We start from the raw sequence: 19,734 nt of genomic DNA, 5'->3' as shown, positions 1-19,734 counted from the left end.
GCAGCTTATACAGCCTGGACTGAAAAGATGCTGAAAGACAAAGTGACCGAATATAAGAAGATCAGGTTGTTTAAGCTCCTAAAACTAAACTGCCTAAAACTTAGGAAGAAGCAGCAGCAACACTGGGTGCAAATCATCTAAAATCCTTAATCTCCTTCATGAAATAGAATCTGGAAAAATAATGAAGTGTTCTGAATTCATAAAATGACTTAGAATAAAGACAATTGCTCTCCAATTTTGTCATGTCCCTCCAACCAGATTCCCTTCCTTTCCCCTGTTAAAAAAAAAAAAAAAGCTTTATACCATTAATTTCTATGCTTGAGATAATATGCAGAATTGTATTAGCACCATTCATTTCCCTTCAAGTTTGAAATTATTTTTTTAATTTCGTTTGCGAGGTTACATTTTTGGCATTGTGTACTGTGGCTATCTAACAAGTTCGCTCTGCTTTTGCTTCTGTTTAATAAAATAGCTTAGTATGCAGTTTTCTTCCTCATATTGGCTCTAAAATTTTAATAGAACTTCAGTAGTTGGCATTAACTGCCCTTCACTGATACCGTAACTTGATGATTAGCTATGTGGTAGGTGTTTTGAAGGCTTATGTGAATGCAGTGTTCATGTTTTGAGCAGATTGAGATCTAAAGAAGACTGTCCTAGTGTTTCATGAGAGAATGGGAGAATATTAGTTTAGTTTTATTGATTGGGGGAGCAGTGATAAGGGAGATTCAGTGGCAAATATTACTTTATGGTTATTTGCCAACAGATTGTCTGACTTAGTCTATGCTTAGTCTCTTAAATAGATGGTGCAAAAAAATACAGTATGATGAATACCAAAAAAGCCAGGTTCTGATAGTATTTTCATTATGTTATTTATTCCTAAAGTGTCTGCAGAACTCTTCTGCTTAGCCCAGTTTGGAACCAGAGCAGTACTCCAGCAGCAACTCTTGGTAACGAACATCGGAAGCATCTGCTGAAGGAAATGAACATGCTGCACAGTGCTAATCAGCTGGGAATCTGATGAGTGGAAACTCTTGGAGGAATCAAGCAGTTTTGCTATTACTGCATCTTCAGTTTAAAAAAATTCTTAACTGATTAGAGTGGAATAAGGTCATCCTTTATTCTCTCTACTTGTGCTGAGTTAGTATTTATGCATCTCCACCTTTCATATACCACATATGCATATGCACTTAAAGAAAACAACCCCAACACCAAAACCTAAAAAATCTTTTGTCTTCCATACTTCAGAAGAAAAAGTGGAATTTTGTATTTGCCTCTGTGTGTATGTGTGCACACTCAACTCTCATTTTCTTCTTTTAGCCTCCTATTACTGGCATGCATTATTGATGTGGTAAAGGCTTCCTTATGTGTTTCACTTTCATTTCTTGAACCCAGACCTGTAATATAATGAAGTATAAGTTCTGTGAGGAATAAGTCTCATTCAGATTGTGTTTTAATAGTGGCTTGGTTTCCATCACTTCTGACCCCATCTTTTTTTGTCAGTTTCTTGTTTGCTCATGTGAGTTGATAACTCACATGCTGTAACTCATGGCCACAAAGAGAAGGTGACTAAACTCTTATACAAGCTTATGTTACTTCAGTGAAGGGTTTTGGATATTGACGTAGGCTCTCTTAATTGGATGGCATTTGAAGAGGAGCCACCATAATGATGGAGAACTGGTGACACAAGGGCTGACACAGCCTCCCAGATGTGAGGCAGTGGCTTTTTGTGACAACGCAAACTTTTATCAGGGTGGATAGCATTATTCTTCTATTGAAGCTGGAACAGTTCAGCTGTCTTGAGATGAATTTGTGGGGTTTTGTTCTTCCATTCCAACAAAGAGAAGTCTTTGCTTTAATCGGGTCCATCCTTCAAGCCCAAGGTATATGCGTGCACTCAGGTCAGGATTTAGCTCCTTTGAGGAACTTCTGCTAAAATTATGGCATTTTCTTATGTGTGTGGCAGCTTGCATACTAGGGAGACACTGCAGTGAAAGAACAAAGAAGAGACAATTAGTTTGGGGGACAGGGATTCTCTCTTAGAGTACTCTAAGAAGCAAAGTCCTTTTCATGAGGAAAACTTAAGTCAATGCTGTGATTTATTTGATTTATTATTTATGGTTTGTATGAGTTAAGAATCCTGTGATCCTGGCCCTTTGAGTCTCACAAGGTCCTCTTATTCCTGTTAGCTAACTGTATTTCTTCATACATCCCATAGGCATTCCAAACTGTTTAACCTTGATTATTAGTCTAACCTACTGATGTTTGTCTTAGTGATTTTTATATCCTGATAAAAGCCTGTAATCTTTGAAAGCTAGCAACCACCTCTTTTGACCTTGTCCGTTAGACAAAGGGATTTTTGTAGGTTACAAGTAGCAGGCAGAACCTGATTTTACTTTTATCGGTTGTTGCTATTGGGTCACGTAGTTTGTTGCATTTCTTCGTGTATAAATTTTTGCCATATAATGTATTCTTTGTGGTTACGTTTCCTTAGAATAGTTTTATAACTAAAACCTTTTCTTCACTCTTGGGAGTTAGGTAATGAAGTTTATTGCTGCTTCCTTTCCGTTGCCTGTTAAGGTTGTGTTCTTCCCTTCCCTAGGAAACAGACAAGTCATACATGCACCGTGACTGGTACAGCGTTTTATATAACCTGTATTGAGGTCCTAGCAAAGCATTTTTGGATAGCTACTAATCAAGTCGTAGATTGGGTATTATGAAAAATTTCTTCACCGAAAGGATTGTCAAGCATTGGAACAGGCTGCCCAGGGAAGTGGTTGAGTCACCATCCCTGGAGGTATTTAAAACACTTGTAGATACAGCACTTAGGGAGATCGTTTAGTGGTGAACTTGGCAGCGTTAGGTTTACGGTTGGACTCCTAAATGATTCTATGATTCTAAGTTGTCATAAAAGGTACAAGCTGCAGCAAATCATCAATCCTGCCTAAGGTTATATTTTTATGATCTGGATGGTTTTTAGACGTGACATCTCAAGATCCTGAACTTTTGGACCCTACCACATTTCGTGATAGTCCTCTTGTCTGCAATATGTATGACTGAAGTGGATTAACACATTCTTACGGAAGATACTTGTTAGAACAAATGTATCTGCATATATTCACTGAGGCAGTAGTTCTCTTGGGTTTAAAATGCTGTGTCTTATCCTTTTTTTTTTTTTTTTTTTTTTGGTGTCCCCTCCCTTGCTCTCTCTGTGCATTTCTTCCTTTGCTGCAGAGAACTAATGCTGTTCAATGCAGTTTTTGGAAGTCTCCCTTGAAGTCTGCAGAGCATGACTATAGAATGCATGTCATGTACCTTGAAGATAATTTCAGCTATTAAGGACCCCGTGCAACCAAACTTGCATTTCCTCTGCTATCGTGACTTTTTTTTTTTTGTAAAATGAAGTGTAAAATGTGTTTTGATTGAAGATGGTCTATCTGAAATATTTCATTATTCATGTGAAACTTGTCTACATAGGATACATGAGTTAAGAAAAATATACATAACTCTGTTCAGTGAATTTGAACATTGATATGGTATTCATAGCAAAAATCTTTTAACAGATCATCCAAGTCCTGACAAGCTTTTAAGTAACTTCTATGAATCTTTCTGGATAGGTCCTGTTCAAGTACAGTTTGTGCAATGAGTTAATTTTCTATATTGTAGATGAAGAAGAGTGAAAAACACTAGCTTTTACTTGCTCTGGAGAAAGTTTTACACTATACGGTTAGACCTCTGTATCAGACATACCAATTGATTACTTTTTCTGAAAAGTTTGTTTAAAAAAACCAACAAACACAAAACCTAGAATAAATGTGAGGAATGTTTCTAACTTGGTAGTTATCCAGATTTGATGTTGTTTATTCATTCTATACCAAGACATTTTAACATGATTGTATTGAATGCTGAATAAAACAGCTGTAGAATGGAAGTCCCACGCTGTCTCAGTGCACTGTAGTGTGAAGGCTATTTCTGCCTAAAAGAAACGCTTCCCGTACTAATGCCTCTAACATAGTACTCTGAGCAACATGAACCCTGAAATAGTTTGCTTCTCCTGATGTTGGTTTGAATTGCCCATTTATGTCTAGACGTAATTGAAGCTTGCTGGTTTTCGTAATTAAAATAGCAATAAAACCAGAAAACGTAGAATCTGTCAAGAAGTATTCAGCAAACAGCGACAACCAGATCTTCATCATCATCAGATTCTCAGGATGAGTTTTCTTTCTGTCTTGCTTTTGGTATAAAATATACACTAAAATGGGCCCCCTTTTCCTTAAAAAAAAAAAAAGAAAAAAAGAAAAAATATAGAGTATTATCTTGCTGTGTCTTTGTTTATGTGATCTTGGAATTTCTGAGCCACCTGGCAAAGGAGCTTTCTCGGGGGTGGGGGGAGAAACTAAGCAGACAGATATGTTTCATGCCTAGGAAAAAGCTGAAATATTCTTAACATAGAAACTTTAAAACCTATTTGGCAAGCTACTGTAAACAGCTATTTGGCAAACTCCTGTGGTAAAGTTAAAGGAGCTTGACAAGTGTTCTCTGTGGGTACTAATACATTGTATGTGGATAAAAACTTGCCCACCTACTTCACGCATACAGACAGGCACACCTCCAAACCCCTCCACCATCCCAGCTTTTGAAACACTAACAATCCTGACAAAAATGCACTTGGCTAATAGTAGGCATATAGTGGATTCAGACATGATTTTGTCAGGAAGAAGGGCTGCAAAATGAGTGGCTATTCCTTGGATAGTAATAAGAGGTTTAAAAAACAAGTGGGCAAGCAGTCCAAGGCAGGCACCAATTTGATGCCCAGGTTGTGGAGATCTTAGAGGCATACTTGCAAGCAGTGGGTAGGAGCAGAAAACTTACTATTTCTCAGTCTCTGTGTGTTGATGGAATTTAAGGTAGGGAATGTTAAAATACATACCTCTATTGCAAGGATTGCAGAAAAAAGTTTCAGAGAGATCAGGAAAAAAATCTGAAAAAATATTTGGAGGACTGAACAAATTTTGAGAGAGGCTTTTGAAGAACTGTTTGTCTGGAAGTCAAACTGAATTTAGAAATTGGGCATTAAATTTGCATAGACACATAGCCAAATTAGAATATCTAATAATTTTCTTTCTCCTTAGAGTTAATTCAGAACTGTCATTCCTGTATTTCGGTAGGATTTTGTCAGTTAAATGAGTATTTGTGTTTCCTGATCTGACAGAACAGGAAAAGGATGTGGAACATTCTGTAGGGGGAAAAAAAGACACAAAAATTTCTCAATCTTTACCAGACTTCAGCCTAGGTTGTACAGGATATTTGACTAGATTATTAAAGCTACATTATTCCAACCAGTTCCTTCGTCCATTGATTTGTTTTTGTAAGTTCTTGTAAAAATGAACAGCTTCCCTCCCTGTATTTCTCTTCATGAAATGCACTTTCTTAATCAGTACTATTGATCCTCCAAGAACATGGTGAAATGCAGTATCATTCTGTTTACACTTAACATCTATTTATGTTACGCAGCTACTTTTCTTTTACTAGATTGGAAAAAAGCATGCAGGAGGAGAATGCTGCAAATGCTTCCAGTAGTTTCTCTTCTCAAGCTAACAGCTATTTTACTGTAGATAAAATCAACCAGTTCTGAATACTTAGTCTAATTTTGAGAGCCTGCGATAAAGTTAAATGAATATGCTATGATTATACTGTAAAATATTAGGTTGTTATTTCTAATAGTTATTTCATTAGATACCAGTTAAGTTTATTAATCAGTTTTAGAAAAAAATACTTTGTTTTGATGTCATAACTTCTCTTGAAAGCAAAATATAAACTATACTCCTTATAGATAAGATAGTAATCTGTAGTCTTGGAATACTTTCCCAGATTTTTTTCAGTAGCTTGGCAGTCTTATGTTAAAGAAATTGGATAATCAGTGAAATAAAAACTTCTGATTCTTTCAATGATGTTAGAAATGAAACTGAGTTGCATGTTTGACAAAGCAAGTTGACGTGTCTGAATCTAGATCTCAGTGGTTTGAGACTTATGGGGAAGCTCATTGATCTCACTCTATGGCCCCAGTTGTTAATCTTTGTGAAATCTTTGAGTCTCTTAAGTGACTCTCCTTGGGTTCTGGATTGCTAACCTTACAGGATTATGCATGATTCCTTTGAGGAGAAGGTTGCAGTAACTTTCACCTAGCCTGTGTTACCAAAATTCTCACCAAGGTACATTAAAGAATATTTGAGGGAGCAAGGAAGAGCTTCAGGCTGGAAAATGATTAAGGGTTTAGCCTCTCTGTTGCAGTTCATTACAGATTGCTACTTAGTAGCAGCTGAGATGAAGTTCTGTGAAAATAGTACTTGCCCTCTGGAAGTTTGGCATTTTAGTTCACTAGTTGATCTATACTGGCTGCTGAATGACCAGTGAGTGAGCAGTTCTTGTAATGCTGCTGGTACATTACCAGAAGTCATTCTGTGTGCCACCAGCCTGTAGTGAAAGGAATGGATTTTTGTAATGATGTAACAAGAGTTTAAGTGCAGTGGGTAAAGTTCTCTACTGGTGTAAAAGGCATATTGCTGTTTACTTAAGCTCTTTTTTGAGTTGATGCTATTTAAACCTCTGGCTCTGTATATTGCAACTAGTACAATGAGGCTCAAGTGCGCACTTAAACTTTCCTTTGAGAGCTGCACTGGCTGATACAGAGCAAAAGCTTCTAACAGGTTCAGCTTCTGTTTAAGTCCTTGTACCTTGATTCATTTCCTGACATAGTAGTTTCCATATGTACTGGTTGCATAGCTTGTGCACTGTGTAATGTTACAGAAGAATGCCAGTATTGATTAAGCTACTTAAAACATGTCTAAGAACACTTTCTTACATACTGAGATATTAGCATGCATCTGGCCACATCTAGAGCAAAGAAAACAGTGAGCCTTGTAAATGGAAAAAAAGATACCTTTTAAAAAAGCTGTACTTGAAAAATATACAGGGAAAACTGTTCTACATAAATTTTGCATTTCTTAGACCTAAAAAGGGGAGTTAGATAGAGATCTGAAGATTTTAATTTCTCATAATTTTGGGTTAAACCCATGTAAAATAGCAAGGGGCTTTTTTTTTCCCTACATTTGAAGTACAAGTTTTCTACATCTTGTGTATTTGAACAACTGTTTTTTGGGGTTTTTTCCCATCCATCATTAGTAGTCTGTTTTGTTAGAATTGCCTTGGCCTCTATTCAGATCGTCGTTTGTACCTCAAGTCTTACTTACCCTTGAGTATTGTTTCCACTGGATATGGCAAACTTGAATTCTGTGGTCCAACTGATAATCCGATACTTCAGGGTATGGTGTTCAGAATATTCTCTGTAACTCTGTGGTCTTATAACATTTTTTAATTTGTAGTACCTTTCGGTAATCAAATGTTCTGTGCTCTGATGAGAGGAGAAGTAACACCAGCATTTGATGGTGGTTTTATGTGGGAATGTCATTAGTCTTCTGGTCTTCAGCAAGACCGCAGTTAGATGAAATCTGTGCCATCATACCAATCTCTCCCCATTTCCTATCAGTGCATTTATGTGGCAGCGTGGTGAACTGGCTGACAGACTCCTGTGGCTGTAAATGGCTTCCCGGCATTTGGCTGTTGGTGTTTCAGAATGACAACGTTCCCTGTCTGTCTTCACCTTTTGGTCATACAGGCTGGGGAAGGAGGTTGGAGAGGGATGAAGATGCTGCTTTCAGTGACAGTGCTGACTTTAGGGTATTCAAACGTCAGTCTAATTTAGAAGATTGTGTTCTTATTACTTAAAATGTTAGGTTAGCAGAGGGTTAATATTGGTTAATGTCCGATCCAGTAGGTCAAATGGCCCCAGTTTTATCTAGCAAGTTAATGTGTTTGGGTTTTTTTTCCAAAGAGACTTACTCTGTGTAAGTACTATCAACATACGCTTTTATACTTGTTTAGATAAACTTAAAAAAAAAATCTCCTCTCTGATTTCTGATATACAACTTGGATTTCATGCTATTGATTTCGGATGTGTATTATGAAGAGTTTTTTAATGAAGGTGTACTCTTGCCCTTTCACAAGCTACAGAGTATTTTTAAATATGCCACTCACCTTATTCTTTAAATAACTAAAATTGGACATTTCATTAAAAAGGCTGCTGATGCAGCATTGTTGTTTGGCAGAAATTACTCTAGGAACCTTACAGTGTTCAATGTGTCTGCCTTGCCTGTACTGTGGGGATCAAGCTTATTGCTCGGGATAAAAATGTTTGTCCAGGCCACAAAAATGCAAGATTAAAACTCTTTCATTGTTTATTTTGTACTGATCAGCTCTGTCATCCTTGCATTTGACAAATGAAGGAAGAAGTCTGTCAAATGTTATTAGTATACTTTTCCTAATATATTCTTATTTGGCTTGTGTGTGTGGCTGAGTGAGCTGCTGACAGTTGTCCCGTTTATTATGGTATTAAGGTCTTTATTTCCTTATAAAATGTATTTAGATTATCACATAAAGTACACCAGTGCTTGAGTTGTAAAACTGATTAAAAAAAAATAAAATAAAAGAATGGGGAAAAGTGTTAGAAATTCTCCAGAATACTGTGTAACAGGTTTCAGGGTTTTAGTCATGCTTTTCTTTCCATCTTGGCTTGTGTCCGTCTCCTTCCTTCTCTATTTTGTGTAATTTGAAGCATGTTCTCTTTGTCACTGCTATTTAATTATTGCTATTACCACTGCCTCTGCTGTTCCATATCCTAAAAGATTGAAGGGCCAATCATGTTGTGCTCTCTTTTCATTTGGACTTTAGGATCTATGCAGGCAACAGATGTATTTTCTGTTCTGCTCAGCACTGGAAACAGCCTTCCACTGTGAAGATTTTAGTGAATCTCTTATTCAGCAGATGTGTTAAAGTCCAGCTATCTCTCAATTCTAAGTATGCTCATTTTGAGTTAGGGGTTTTTTGTGGTTGGTCAAGCTGCGTTTCAGTTAGGTGTGAGAACTGTTTTGGGTGTCCTCTGCTGCGCTCAGAAAAAAAGCACAATCTCCTCCTTAATCCAGATTTCTGAATGGCTTTTGCCTTTTTTTCTCCTAACATCTCATCTTGAAGGATGAGATGTCACCACATGACTTGAAATTTTTTCACACACATTACACTTAAGCTTTACCTCATGCATTCCTTCCCATCCCCCAAAGTGTACTTCTGAAATTCTGTCTCATGTTTGTGTAACGTATTTCTTTATTAAATTATTTATCAAATGTCCTTATTTACTGAACTCTTTGACTTCTACAATTGGACTAAAACAGAACTCCTCATCCTGCCCCACCCACCAAACCTGGATGGATTTTTTTCTGTACAATGAAGTTGATAAAGTCTCTGGTGTATGCACAGTTGTGCTGAATCTTTGTTATAATCAGCTAATAATAGATACAAGATGAACTAGAACCTTTCTGTTGGATTGCTCACTACCTAATTATCAAAACAGATGATTTCAAGCAAGGATTGCATGCCTTCAGAAGGCCAGTTGATCTTGCATCTTTTTCTTTGTCACATCAACAACTTTTTCACACAGATCCTCTTTCTTGTTTTTTTTTTCTGATGTGGCTTTTTCAGCTGACCTCAAGCAACTGTCTGTAATGATTAAGGCCATTTTTACTGACGGTCTGACTCTCTGCCCATGTTGCACAAACTTTGAATCTACAGAAAATGAAAGTAGTGCATTGAAGAGGTGAGTAATTGCCAAGTGTCCTATAGTTTGTCTGCATCTGCAGATTTTTTCCCCTGGGGGTTATTTGTACCAGAATTGACTTCCATATTTTTGCTAATATATTTAATATGTTATTGCAATAATATATTTGGCTTGATGATTCTAAATGTTTGTGTAGGAATCTCTTCGTTATACCCTCCAAAAAAAGCCAGTGAGGATAAACAAATTAAAGTATTATGGAGAAAATGTAAGTTTGCTACTTTAAATTGTCTCAGTGGTCTGTTAGAACATAGGAAAGCTGAGTAGAGCCAGGTATCAGATAAATCTGAAATTAGACAACTTTTAAAATACTGTTTTCTGAAATTTCTGGTAAATCCATGCTAGCTATTGTCTTTTCATAATTAAGCTGCTTCTTTTGTAAGCTGGCTTTTTTGAGTCCCTCCTTGAGCTTTCATTGTATACAGACTTCGGGTGTCTAATGTGGAATTGTGAATGTCATAGCAGCTACTTAGAGCCATGAAGCAGTAATTGGTTTTGCTTTTTATCTTTTAAACTAAATGAAGGAAAACTCCTTCCAATTCTAAAGAATCTTAGAGGATGATAGGTAGAGGAAGATCTGGTGGTAGTGGTGGTGAAGTTGTTCTTAAGGAGTTGTTAAATTAACTGGTCGAGTACTGCTCTCTTTAAGGTAAAGCAGACTTGAGTATGAAAAGCAGGAACAATGCGGTAATGGGAGAGAGGTTAGGAGTTAAATGAAACCTTACACATGGGAAAAACAACTTAATTGCTCAGCTGTCTTGAAGATAAGATATTTTCTTAGGTTTGGAAAATAAATGAAAGTCACTCAAAAGTCATAAGCCAAAATAACTGTATGCAATAATAATTTTTTATTTAAATAAATGTAAGACCATAGAGATGATTTCCAAAGCACTCTTCAGACTTAAACCTCAAGTCTTGTGTTGAATCCAAACTATAGGATACATCTCTTCTCAGCATTAAAACAGCAGCCTAAGTTGGAGTAAAGCCTGGGAGCTATTTAGTGATACAAAGCTGTATAAAGAAACAGCATATCTTTTTGAAATAGAGGGAAATGTTGGAAAAATATATTCTTTCATTTGTCAGGCTATTAGCATGAACAGTTCTTCTCTTTAAGACCAGACCTAATGAACTTGAGTGACTAACTACTGCTGGGTTTTGGTTTTTCCCCCCTCTAATTAAAGATACTGTTATACTCTGCATGCACGTGGCTCAAATACCAGTTTGTCTACTTGCTGCAGTGGAACGCAGGTGTAAGCCAGTAGGCTAAGATATAATATAATGGTAGGATAGTCTGTCTATGTCGGATCCTCGTGGTTGTAGCTTACAAAGCAAATGGACTGCTCTGGATGTTGAAATGTGCTAAGATAATGCCTTAAATAGTTATCTGCAGGTTATCTGTCAAATCCTGGCTGTTACAAAGATAAATCAATGTAGACTACTGATACAGAGTTTAAAAGAGAAAGGCTTTTTTTCCCAACTTATCTTTTAAAGATGTATTTGCCAGCACATTTCCCCAGTGAGTAGAAAGGAATGAGTATTTTCATAATATTAGAAAATCTGTTCCTCTGTCTCTCTGCCTATCTTTTTCTCTTCATTAGCTATGACTAAACAGTAAAGAAATCCATTCAGCTGTGGTGGTGTCAGTATAGTGGTCTCACTTTTCCTCTCAGCTAGTACTACGGTACCGTTTCAAGACCATTTAAATTCTGCTCAGAGCTGTAAGTGATCTTTTTGGTAGCCTTATATGCATTTACATTAGCTGCTGGATCGTAATAATTTTCAAATGGAATGTCTGAAAGTGGATTTATTTTTTTTTAATACATATTCATAGATGAGCATTCATGTCTTAAGAGTTGTAGGTTTATTTCAGGTCTTGTGCCTTTACCCAGCTAGCATTAGCTTGGTTCTAGGAAGATACTTCCTGATGCAGGCTGGGAGAAATAATTCCCCTGGGCTTGCACCTTTGATACAAAGTGTCTTCTCTAAGAGCTCTTCATCTAATTAAACATTAGGTAGAGTGCATGGTATACTGCAACCCAAATATCATCCTTGCTAATAATGGCAGTTTCTTTTGAGGCAAGCCTTCTATCACTGTATTTGTCCTGAGAAGTCTCCTAATTTTACCTTGTTAGCTCAAAATACACGGTTTTTCACTGTCACCATTCTAGAGGTGGACAATATTGCCTATTGAATTTCCTTTTTGATTCTGGAAACCATTTGGGTTTAGGATGCTAAAGAGGTTTGCAGTAGGACAAGTCCTACTGTAGATGTTGCCTAGAGTTTAGGATGCAAACACAGTGGAAAGATATCTAGATAATAGCCATAGCATCTGGTCATAAGCTGTCAATGGCACCACTTGTCATAACTGGAGGTATTTTTTAGAGCTTTTTTTGGTTTTTTGATGTTGGGGGCAAGGAGGAAGGAAGCCTTGATGCTTACATTTTTATTGCTTATAATGCATTTGTATTTTTGAAACACTAGAGAACTAACATAATAACTAAGCTAATGTGTTTGAATGGACCATGGAAGCCTGACTTAACTGCCTTGTAAGTCGTGTCCCTGTGATTCAGATAGTATTTGGCAAATATATGGATACTTTGTTGTATGTGTGTGGTGTTTGAAATTATATTATTTTTGAATAATATTGAATTATATTAATTTCTGTCCAGTGTGCGAAGAAGCTTTTAGTTGGTACACTGCAAGATTTTCTGCTAGAAGGGACCTGTTTTTTTTTCCTCCTCTTCCATACCTGTGAACAACATCTAGACTGCTTTCTATTGCAGTGGCAAAGAGATTTGTTAATGTGAAGTTTTATGTGCCCTTTTAGAGAATACTTACTGAAGTGGATCTGTTTCTGCTTGGTTTTTGGAAAACCATTTCATTTAATGACAATGCTTCAGTTTATACATGTTTTCTAAGAACTGACTAATGTTCCCATCACTGGTGGGAGAAGACCTCAATGTGCATGCTTGAGAACATGCCAAAGAGCATGCATGGTGGAATTCCAGGACTGGTGAAAATTTAAGAGGGTAACAGGTATTAAACATAGCTACATAGCTTCAGATTATATAATCCTCGTACAGTTCAGCCAAATGCAAAATTACCTCACCAGATTTGTCTCTTTTTTTTTTTTTTTTTTTAATTGACTTGAAAAGATGAAGAGGGACAGAATGATCTAAACTGAGAAAGTTCAGAAAACTATGATAGGCAGGTGAGGAAAATAATGATCTGGTTCAGACTGAAAAACATAAGATTAAATCCATGGCAAGGCAAATATAATCTCATTTTGTAGTTATATAAGACTTTAAAGTGGGTCATCAGTGTTGGGGAAAAACATGCCTTCATTTTCTAGGCTTTTTTTTTTTTATAACATACCAAATAAGGTTTTTCTCTCCTCCCCTTCCCACACTAGAAGGAACTCTTTCCTCTAGGGACGGAGATAGGGTGAAGCTAAATATATCACTTGTCTGCTTTATTCTCCATCATGTTGCTTCAGTGGTAATCACAGTTTTGAGATTTACCTTCAGAGATTCTGCCTGACATATGGTGATGTGCATAATGAATATATGCAAACATATAGCAATTTAAAATTCATTCTTTATTGCACTTTGGTTTTAGTTTACAAGTTGCTATAAAAATTAAAGGGATTTTATAAGCATTAATCTATGCACTTGGGGAAAATTTCACCTTAATTCTTTATTATTTATGTGAGATGGAGAAAAAACCTCTTAAGACCCTACTTGAGAGTTGGTGTTCTTTTGTTTTCTAGTTTCAAATGATATACAGGAAGGTTAAGTTTCTCTTCTTTGAAAGTTCTTTTCCAGGAAGGAGAGGAAGTTGATAGAGTTTGAGGGCCATGACCTGTGTGGCTTAATTACAGATTTTTGGTTGATATTTGTTTGTTTGGGTTTTTTTCTGAAGCACCAGCTAGAAGAATCTGAAGAACATCAGGCTGAGGAGAGAGGAGCGTGGTTGCATGCATCTGTAGGAGAAGGAGGCCTGAGAGATGACAGCTACAGAAAGATTTTTAGGTAGAAAGGGAACGGCTTCTTCAGCAGACCTTTAGAACTGAGAGATACAAAGGGAAGTGCACTTAGGTGTCCTTTAGACATCTGGAGATGTAGACATCAAAAACTTAGTTATCTCTCAAACTCTTTTTTTATACTGCGTTTCTGGTAATTGGGGAAAGGACTGAAATGTTCACTTTCCCATTCATAATTGGAACCATGCAATGATGAGGAAAAGTACATACTGCTGTAAATAATGTTCAAACTGTAGCTCTTCCTTTGATACTCCTTACTCCGTCAGAATTTGCGTAATTGGTTGCCAGCAATGGGACTTGTGTCCAAAAAAATCCAGCTTTCAGCTTCTGATGATTGAGATAATTTACTTTGACTTTCCATTCAGCAGCTAAGTCCTGTTAATCCAGCTTCTGGTTCATCCTGTATTTAAATTCTTTATAGGAGTTGACAGTAAAATTTTTCAGTTCATGCCGAAAACTGTATGTTGGCAAATAAACAGGTAACTATTATAATACACATCAAATGAGCATCTATTCAAGCTTTATGCGGAGCTTTTGATCAAGTACTTGATAGTGAGTGATGATGTCAGAAGAGGACAACAGGATGATGGTAGAAAAGATTCCTGCAGTCTTGATGGAAGGGCCAGTTTGTACTGTCTAAACTATACTAATCAAAATAGCCAGACCAGCTTTGTAGTTGAAATAGCAAATTACTTCTTGCCTAACTTATTTTGACTGAAGTATCTAGGGAACACTTAGGTTAATTCCACGGGCAGATGTGAGGAGGCAATGACTTCTGGTTGGAGAAGTCTGCTGGCACAGATGGATTCAGAATAGCTCACGTCTTCCTGGCAGCCTGTCACACTGAGAAATTTAAGCCATGAATACTAAATCACGTTTTCTATGTGATTTAGATTTATCAAATCACAAAACCATTTCCCCCTTCACTCTCTCCACTATTTCAACTTCACTGCAATAGCTTCTCTTACCAAAAATGACTGCTGGTAAACATGAGCACTTTTTTGTGTTCTAAATTACTCTTCTTCATGATCAGGAAGAGACTAAAAATTTGCTCGTACTGTATTGGGAAGTAAGAAAAAAAGAGATGAAGCTTTGAAGGAGTTATGAGCGCTATTCCTTAATATTAGCTGTGCTGTAGAGTACTGGGGAGTGTGGAGAAAGGGAAAAGAAGGGATAAAAGCACACACTAATTTGGGCTTAGTAAGGTCAGGTCCTTCCATAGTTGATACAGAGGATGAGGCTTCTGCAGCTGCTGCTTTGAATCCCTCCCTAAAAAGGGAAGAAGGGCTAAGCTAAACAGCTCTTTGCTACCAAAAGATACAATTTCTCCTTGTGATTTTTCACTAGCTCTGATATGCACCTGACCCCATCTGTTAGCTTGGTTTGCAAAACAAGCAGAAAGCTAATGTAAGAAAAAGGCTTCTTTTGTTTTCACAATATGAATCAGCTCATCGAGGGATCTGTTGATTTGGCACATCTAGCACAAAGGAGGGTGTGAGAGAGAGTGGCTTGGAGCAGTGTGACGAGAAGTGTGCAGTGAGATGAGCCTGTTCCCAGCTGTGAGCCATTGGCTCAGCTCAGCTGTCTTGTGTGGCTGGACCCTCTCATGTGGGTCTTGAGGCCTCCAAGGGCCCCAGCTGCCTTCACTGACTACCCAGGCACAAAATGTCCCGCAACTTCCCCTTGTGCTGTGATGGCAGCAGTGGCTGCTGTTGTCATCTTTGAACGTTACCTTTTCCTTCCCCTTCTTTCGCCCCGTGTAGTCTTGATTTTTTTTTTTGAAAACAGGAGATACGGTAGTCTTAGTATATTTTTATACCTTGTTAGGTATAAAGTCAGTAGCTATATGATGGGAGGGTTTCTGTGGCCAAAAAAAAAAAAAAAGGCTAATTTTAACTTCTTCATTGTTTCAATAGTGCCACTGCTATCTGCACTACTGATGCCACAGAATTTTTTATAAACAATACCTCAAAAGTAAGGAGTATCTAGTGGTTTTGTGTCTATTCTCAAGAAGAATGCACTTAAAATGCAGTGAGAGAGAGTGTCCTGCCACACCTGTAGCAGTGTCAGAGTTCAGTGCCAAGTCTAGTGAAGCTTCCTTTCACTTGCAAAGAACCCAGATGTGATACAGTTTGGCAAGCAGTCAAAAACCGATGGAGCCTTTTGCAGGAATTAAGCATTGCACTCAGACCTTGTAACTCAAAAGACTGTGTCCAGTGTATGGTGTGAAATTAATCAAAAGGAAAGAGAATTAATGACCTGCTGTGGTGCCATCCATCAGGATATCGCTCAGCAGGTGTGAAATTAACTTGCCTTGACTGTGGATTAAATTTAACGGCATGACGTAAAACTACAGAAACTGTTTCCATTATTACTAGGGAGCAAGCGTTTTTAAAGATTCCGGCTTAATGAACTGCTTATGCCATACAGTGGATCGTCCTGTGATCATTTAACAGCATGAGTTTAGATTATGTTCCCTAAGAAGATCAAGTATTACTGTATCAGTAAAAATTGTTAAAGGCAGACCACAGAAATGCGGTTTTAATTTCTATAATTACTGCACACCAGATGGACATACACTTTTTTTTCCAACGTAAGTACTTCAGCTCAAATATAAGCAGTTGTGATCCGTATTTACAATTTATTAGATTTTAATCTAGGTGATCAAAATTCCTTTGTTATGGCCCATTATGATGACCTTCAAAGAAATCTGTAGACAAAACATCATTATTGTTTGTTATAGTTACAAAAAAGTCTTTTTTTTTTCCTTTTTCTCTGTGGCCCGCCCCCCCCATCTTAATTATTAGGATAGCAAAACTACCTACTAATGTTAACTACCCACTATAACTACCCACTAACTTTATTTTGGAATAAGTATCTAATATTAGATTATGTACTTAAGGCATGTGATAAATCCTAGTTAATTTAAATGTTGGTTCTGAAAGAGCAGTACTACAAAGATGCAAAATACATTGCAGGTTATTAACAGCTCAAGAGAAATGAGGAAGATGAAGGAAATGTATTTCCCAATTTGAATCTAAAGATCTTGATATTCTGCCAACTATTTTCTTCTGTCCCGTCCTATTTCATTATGTGTATGTACTTTTTTCTCTGTAGTTGCCCTGATTATTTTTTTTTTTTTAAACAGTGCACTTATTGCCATTGTGGAAGCTCACTTTGACTTCTGAGTTCTTAGTTGATTTTTGCTGAATATGCCTTGAACATCCTTCTCCAAAATGTTTAGAGTCATCTCGGCCTTTTTTAGAACTCCTGATGGTTTTGCCCTTGGCAGAAAATAGTCATGTACGGTTTTTTCGTCTTTCCCCTCTCCACCTTCCCCCTTAAATTCTGAATGCTCATTTCAAAGAGTTAAGGAAGTTGCATGTTTGTGATTAGGTGGAAGACTTAGTTATGACTTGCACAGTAGCTTTCCTGGAAGTAGGACTGGCACTCATCCCTCAATATATTTTCATGGTAAGGTGTCCACAGTGTATTGGCACATACTTGATTAGCTGGTCTTGATAAGTTGAATCATTTGACCTCTTATTAAGGAGCATCCGTGCTTTGTAAAAGCAGTACTTTTTTGTTTAAATATTGCTGATCAGAAAGCTGTTAGAGTAATGAAGATCTAATTAATGCTTCATAGCTGTGGTAACAAAGTTCTATGGATTTTATGTCAAAAGATAATTCTGACATTAGTACCGGTAAAATGGTTTTGATTCATAACAAATATGATGTAACTACTGAGAAATGTTAGGGTTGGTTTAGAGTTAACCCACTTGTGTCACTGGCAGTACTTTCTTTGAGGATAAACCCATAAGTAGTAGATCTAGGATCACAGGATCTATATTATTCTGGACCTTAAATGAAGAGCTCTATAAAAAGTCCTTTTGAAGAATATTCATTTGGGTTGACCTGACAAGATATTTGAGAAGTGTGTTTCTTTGAAGAGAAACATCAGTCTTGGTACCCATTTCAAAATGAAGAGGTGAGCAAGTCATGGAAGCCTAACGCTTTGTAACATTATAAACATTAACAATGTGGGTCACGCTTTTAACAGTGAACAAAGGTTAGATGATTACTAGAACAGTCATATTTCAGCTGGAGGTAATTGGGTTGCTTTCTTTTCCTGCATTAGAAAATGAAATTTTTGATATGTGTGTCTAAAGAAACTTGTGCTTAAGGCTTAGATTGTAACATGATGCTTTTGCAACCTTGTTTGTATTGAAATCAATGCGGGAATACCATGTTCAATTGCCCACCTGCATATTTGGGGTTTATATTACTGGGTTTATTTAATTGAACTTCTGCTTGTCTGTTTTTGATGGCTTGTATAGTTGCCTAAGCTTTTATGATTAATTTGTAGCCCCAGGGGAGGTGGGGACAGAAGAGGAAAAGAGATATGTTTAACTCTTTCTATGGAACTTCTCTAGTTTTTAAAGACAAGTGAAAAGCCAAGCAGGAGTCCTGTGGCAGCTATGGCAGCAAGAAAGTTTAACTGTCCTGGCAAACTTTTTTGTCAGTCCGTCTTGCTAGGAAGAAGTCCTCGCACGTCTGTTTTCCATGACAGGCTGTGTAAGTTGGGTCACACAGCTCGCTCTTGTGCCTTGCATTCAAGCTGAGATTGTGTTGTCTGATACTGCTCTCTGCTTTATTCTCTCCTATCTGTAATATCCTATCATGAAGGATCATGAAGCTAATTATGGTGTCTTCACATCAGTACTTGTTTTGATTGGTTTTTATGCAGCATTACTAGATTGTGGTATGAAGAGAACTCAGTAGATTTCTCTCTGTTGCCTCTAACAAGAATATGCAAAATCAGTTTGTCAGCATGCTCAGGGTTCAGCAGTGTGATGTATGCCTGTGAGTATGGGTTCCTGAGAACATATTTTGATTTCTCTTGATCCAGATTGACTGAGGACTGCTGCTGAAATTAGCATAGATGGATGGTTCATTGCAAGGGAGAAAAAAACAGGATAAAGTCAAATAAAAATCCTGTTTTTTCAATGTGATTTCCACAACTAATATTGACCCAAATAGGGGAAGGGGGACTGTCTCTTGTGGTTGCATCCTGTGTTTATAAAGGATTTCTTCATATTCCAGATTATGCTGACAATAGTTTCTGATGGGCTCAGAGTACGTAGCTTGTGTCTGCTAGCAACAATGAGGCAGTAGCCACTGGTTAAATCATTGGGTAGGGTTTTGTTTTGGGTTTTCTTTGTGGATTTGTGCAAAGAGTGAAGATTCTGTTTGGCTTTTCTCATGACATTTTCTGTTTTTTCTCAAACTGCAGTCAATAAATGTCCCTCCCCAAAGGAATTGCCAGTCTGTAGACTTGGGATTGTTATTGTAACTTAGCCAGGGATAGACAGACACTTCTTATATAACAAGTACAAAATGATGATATTTAATAAGAGATTTATTCCGCATGGCAAAAAAGTAAAGTATTGTTTAATTAGCAGTTAAACCACTTACTTTGCCCTCTAGTTCATTATGGGTTAAGTAGGTTTATGCCACTGATTCATATAGCTCATTACAGCTCATAAATGTCACTGTAAAATTAGTCAAAATAAGAGTGTTAGTGTCCTGCTGTCATTAGTTATCCAGTTGGTTTGGTTTTGGTGACAAATTGGTAGATAAAGTGTGAATTTTATAGTTGAAGATGTCATAGGACTTGGATAGCATGCTGCTTCTCATTATGGAAAGAGACAGCCTGCATCTAAAAGGTGTAGCTGAAGCTTTTTTCTGGTCCTAGCTATTACCTGCCTCTCCTCACCAGTAGTGTGAGGCAATGTACTGCACCAACTTTAAAAGCAATAGATGCAATGGTGATAATTGTCAGTAAGTCAGTGATGCCACTTCTGGGAACACAGTACCAATGAGATGCTTTCATTGAATCTTTGTGTTCTTTGCCCAAATGGCAGTCAGTCAACATCTGGAGTGTAACAGCATGAGCTGAAGTGGCTGCTTC

At 37.3% G+C, this 19,734-nt stretch overlaps 1 protein-coding gene across 4 annotated transcripts in view; it reads left to right on the top strand.

The window, feature by feature from the left end:
• MGAT5 (alpha-1,6-mannosylglycoprotein 6-beta-N-acetylglucosaminyltransferase) overlaps window positions 1-19,734 on the top strand; it is a 133,308-nt gene that overhangs the window by 2,436 nt on the left and 111,138 nt on the right. The window contains exon 2 of one of the 4 annotated variants that reach the window (XM_054829873.1): window positions 9,589-9,703. The exons of 2 other annotated variants lie outside the window; for them this stretch is intronic. The gene's annotated coding sequence lies outside the window, so the exon portion shown is untranslated. Of the gene's footprint in view, window positions 1-882; window positions 1,108-9,588; window positions 9,704-19,734 lie in introns of all 4 variants that reach the window. One more of the 4 variants, XM_054829875.1, reaches the window with a different exon arrangement.

This window comes from Grus americana, chromosome 6 (assembly GCF_028858705.1).
Source record: "Grus americana isolate bGruAme1 chromosome 6, bGruAme1.mat, whole genome shotgun sequence".
Classification (NCBI taxonomy): Eukaryota; Metazoa; Chordata; class Aves; order Gruiformes; family Gruidae; genus Grus; species Grus americana.
This window is presented reverse-complemented; position numbering and strand designations above follow the sequence as displayed.